Genomic DNA, 5,000 nt, shown 5'->3' with positions numbered 1-5,000 from the left:
TTGTACTGAGACATGCATGGCTTAATCTTTGAGACAAGCATATGACTACTGGCAGGATCAACCAGGGAGCTGCGTCAACTAGAGCTGAGCAGCCGGCCGCCCGGGAGTGTGTCCCGGGGGCCCGCGCGAACACGCAAGCGTCCGCTCAATTATTCTGCAAACAGGAGGAGGCTGAGCTCCCCTGCACCATACACCTCGAAACCCTCTCAGGTCCCGGCGGCGCGCAGCGCCGTCCTAAGTACTTGGTCGGGTTCGAGAGAGGCGCAATCGCCCGGAGTTTGGCGAGTAGACGCTTTACGTGCGACCACCCGTGCTCCCAACTGAGCTTGCCGCTGCCGACAGAGGCCCGGGAGCGTGCTGTCGTGGCATTGCCGGCGGGAGACAACACGCGCCACCTACGGTGACCGGCAGCTCCAACGCCAGCGCCACAGAAGGACAAAAGCCCCACTTGGGTGCCGAAGCGAACTCTCCCAGCACAGCGCACGCGCCAACACGTCCGCACAGCTGCGATACAAACCACCTGCGAGAACCGCAGAGGCGACCGAGCAGCAGACGGCGTCGCGGCGCCGAGCGCCGGGCGGCGGCGCATCCTCAGCGCACACAGTCCTCAATCGGACCAGCACACTGCAGATGTCCACCGCGCTTCGCACCGGGCCCGCGAGGACCTACTTTGGCCGCACGGCGCCGCGTGCAGGGTGCGCCGGCGCGCAGCTGCGCCGCCTGCCGCCTCCGTCGGCCGGCGCGCCTGCCACTGGCCGCCCCCACCAGCCGGCTGTAGCGCGTGCGCCCACGCACCGCGCGGCCAGCACGCCGGGAGGCCCCCCCTCACCGGCCGGGGACGGTCCCACCCAGCCACCGCCGCGTATCGCTTCACACCCAGATGCCATTCACGTTCGTGGGCATGGTGGGTATCGCTGGAACAACCGGTTGGTAGCTCAACCGATCGTCGCCATCACTGATTCACCTCTAGCGAGAACAACCGCACCACAACGGTTTACCAGTTGTTCATTTGCGTAACGTCACCAGCAAACGTAGGCGTCCATCGCCATTTGCAAATTCAACGATTGTTGCATGCCTGTGTCAGGTGTCACGACACACTATGTCTGCCCACATACACGCAACAACATGTGCACGCTTCGCGAACACGTGGAAGGTGGCCCCCGTACGTATGCGATGTCCATTGCGCGAACGACTGTCAACCGGCCTCTGTCGCATGTCGCAGATGTGGAACGCAGTGCACCATGCTATCACGGTGTGTGAGAAGAGACGACTACGTCTGACAACACGCGCCACTACATCAACAGACGGCTCATGCTGATCGCCATCCAGGGCATACCACACTGCAATCCAGCTCTTATAGGGAGACGACACGTAGCTGAGTGCACAACATTTGGACCGCATGGTTCGCCGTTGTTGGCGCAGTCGTTGTACGGTCACATGTACCACGATGTATCATTCAGTACATGAGGACCAATGTGCAGTACAGTGTGTGATTTGGACGTACAACATCAGCGGACAGTTGACACAGGCCGTACCACAGCGTAGGCTAAGTGCTTCGCCATGCAAATGCCAATGAACAACTGCAAATGCCAATGAACAACTGCAAAGGGCATTGAGCATGTACGTCCTGCTGCCATCCACATTACAGTGTATAGCTGCAAGGTGTTTAACATGAAGCGATACACTGGGGACCGGGCAGTGCGAGTAGCAAACTATATTGCGGGGGTTGCAGTTAGGCAACACTACACTAATTTAACGCGTCGTATGACAATTACAGAGCAGGTTAAGGCCCAACGTGTGTTGGGTTAAGGCCCAACGTGTGTTGGGTTAAGGCCCAACGTGTGTTGGGTTAAGGCCCAACGTGTGTTGGGTTAAGGCCCAACGTGTGTTGGGTTAAGGCCCAACGTGTGTTGGGTTAAGGCCCAACGTGTGTTGGGTTAAGGCCCAACGTGTGTTGGGTTAAGGCCCAACGTGTGTTGGGTTAAGGCCCAACGTGTGTTGGGTTAAGGCCCAACGTGTGTTGGGTTAAGGCCCAACGTGTGTTGGGTTAAGGCCCAACGTGTGTTGGGTTAAGGCCCAACGTGTGTTACGTTACGGCGCAACGTGGGTTACGTTACGGCGCAACGTGGGTTGCGTTACGGCGCAACGTAGGTTACGTTACGGCGCAACGTAGGTTACGTTAAGGCGCAACGTAGGTTACGTTAAGGCGCAACGTAGGTTACGTTAAGGCGCAACGTAGGTTACGTTAAGGCGCAACGTAGGTTACGTTAAGGCGCAACGTAGGTTACATTAAGGCGCAATATAGGTTACATTAAGGCGCAATATAGGTTACATTAAGGCGCAATATAGGTTACATTAAGGCGCAATATAGGTTACGTTAAGGCGCAATATAGGTTAGGTTAAGGCGCAATATAGGTTACGTTAAGGCGCAATATAGGTTACGTTAAGGCGCAATATAGGTTACGTTAAGGCGCAATATAGGTTACGTTAAGGCGCAATATAGGTTACGTTAAGGCGCAATATAGGTTACGTTAAGGCGCAATATAGGTTAGGTTAAGGCGCAATATAGGTTAGGTTAAGGCGCAATATAGGTTAGGTTAAGGCGCAATATAGGTTAGGTTAAGGCGCAATATAGGTTACGTTAAGGCGCAATATAGGTTACGTTAAGGCGCAATATAGGTTACGTTAAGGCGCAATATAGGTTAGGTTAAGGCGCAATATAGGTTAGGTTAAGGCGCAATATAGGTTAGGTTAAGGCGCAATATAGGTTACGTTAAGGCGCAATATAGGTTAGGTTAAGGCGCAATATAGGTTAGGTTAAGGCGCAATATAGGTTAGGTTAAGGCGCAATATAGGTTAGGTTAAGGCGCAATATAGGTTAGGTTAAGGCGCAATATAGGTTAGGTTAAGGCGCAATATAGGTTACGTTAAGGCGCAATATAGGTTACGTTAAGGCGCAATATAGGTTAGGTTAAGGCGCAATATAGGTTACGTTAAGGCGCAATATAGGTTACGTTAAGGCGCAATACAGGTTACGTTAAGGCGCCATACAGGTTAGGTTAAGGCGCCATACAGGTTAGGTTAAGGCGCAATACAGGTTAGGTTAAGGCGCAATACAGGTTAGGTTAAGGCGCAATACAGGTTAGGTTAAGGCGCAATACAGGTTAGGTTAAGGCGCAATACAGGTTAGGTTAAGGCGCAATACAGGTTAGGTTAAGGCGCAATACAGGTTAGGTTAAGGCGCAATACAGGTTAGGTTAAGGCGCAATACAGGTTAGGTTAAGGCGCAATACAGGTTAGGTTAAGGCGCAATACAGGTTAGGTTAAGGCGCAATACAGGTTAGGTTAAGGCGCAATACAGGTTAGGTTAAGGCGCAATACAGGTTAGGTTAAGGCGCAATACAGGTTAGGTTAAGGCGCAATACAGGTTAGGTTAAGGCGCAATACAGGTTAGGTTAAGGCGCAATACAGGTTAGGTTAAGGCGCAATACAGGTTAGGTTAAGGCGCAATACAGGTTAGGTTAAGGCGCAATACAGGTTAGGTTAAGGCGCAATACAGGTTAGGTTAAGGCGCAATACAGGTTAGGTTAAGGCGCAATACAGGTTAGGTTAAGGCGCAATACAGGTTAGGTTAAGGCGCAATACAGGTTAGGTTAAGGTACGACATAGGTTAGGTTAAGGTACGACATAGGTTAGGTTACGGTACGACATAGGTTAGGTTACGGTACGACATAGGTTAGGTTACGGTACGACATAGGTTAGGTTACGGTACGACATAGGTTAGGTTACGGTACGACATAGGTTAGGTTACGGTACGACATAGGTTAGGTTACGGTACGACATAGGTTAGGTTACGGTACGACATAGGTTAGGTTACGGTACGACATAGGTTAGGTTACGGTACGACATAGGTTAGGTTACGGTACGACATAGGTTAGGTTACGGTACGACATAGGTTAGGTTACGGTACGACATAGGTTAGGTTACGGTACGACATAGGTTAGGTTACGGTACGACATAGGTTAGGTTACGGTACGACATAGGTTAGGTTACGGTACGACATAGGTTAGGTTACGGTACGACATAGGTTAGGTTACGGTACGACATAGGTTAGGTTACGGTACGACATAGGTTAGGTTACGGTACGACATAGGTTAGGTTACGGTACGACATAGGTTAGGTTACGGTACGACATAGGTTAGGTTACGGTACGATATAGGTTAGGTTACGGTACGACATAGGTTAGGTTACGGTACGACATAGGTTAGGTTACGGTACGACATAGGTTAGGTTACGGTACGACATAGGTTAGGTTACGGTACGATATAGGTTAGGTTACGGTACGATATAGGTTAGGTTACGGTACGATATAGGTTAGGTTACGGTACGATATAGGTTAGGTTACGGTACGATATAGGTTAGGTTACGGTACGATATAGGTTAGGTTACGGTACGATATAGGTTAGGTTACGGTACGATATAGGTTAGGTTACGGTACGATATAGGTTAGGTTACGGTACGATATAGGTTAGGTTACGGTACGATATAGGTTAGGTTACGGTACGATATAGGTTAGGTTACGGTACGATATAGGTTAGGTTACGGTACGATATAGGTTAGGTTACGGTACGATATAGGTTAGGTTAAGGTACACATTGTTGTAAGGAAAGGTTTAATGGGGGGCGGGGCGGCCGGTTTGTTGATTGTGATTATAGTAAGTGGATGCCTGCGGCATCATCTGATTTGCCACGTCAGGATGCACCTTTGGCTCATGACAGGCGGCGCTCTCATTCCATGCTTGTGGCAGACCTGTGTCTTTCATTCCTGCCATTGTTTGTGTGCTGTGAGAGGAGGCAGTATTGTGATGTTGGGTGCACCCCTGTGTAGGACATGTGTGGGTGTTGGTGGCTTGGCTGAGCAATGGTGGTTGTCGGGTGGGTGGGATATTCTGTTTTCTGAGTGGACCTCCCAGTCTGGTTATGACAGTGTGGATTGTCTAA

The 5,000-nt window shown here is 50.8% G+C and overlaps 1 non-coding gene across 1 annotated transcript in view; it reads right to left on the bottom strand.

Annotated features, from left to right (window-relative positions):
* The window catches only part of LOC124584034, a 1,910-nt gene extending 1,842 nt beyond the window's left edge, over positions 1 to 68 (bottom strand). The window contains exon 1 of the ribosomal RNA XR_006974453.1: positions 1 to 68. This exon is cut by the window's left edge and continues 1,842 nt beyond it. This is a non-coding gene — a ribosomal RNA (small subunit ribosomal RNA).
* Between the last annotated feature and the right edge of the window lie 4,932 nt (positions 69 to 5,000).

This window comes from Schistocerca americana, unplaced genomic scaffold (genome assembly GCF_021461395.2).
Source record: "Schistocerca americana isolate TAMUIC-IGC-003095 unplaced genomic scaffold, iqSchAmer2.1 HiC_scaffold_47, whole genome shotgun sequence".
Taxonomy (NCBI): Eukaryota; Metazoa; Arthropoda; class Insecta; order Orthoptera; family Acrididae; genus Schistocerca; species Schistocerca americana.
This window is presented reverse-complemented; position numbering and strand designations above follow the sequence as displayed.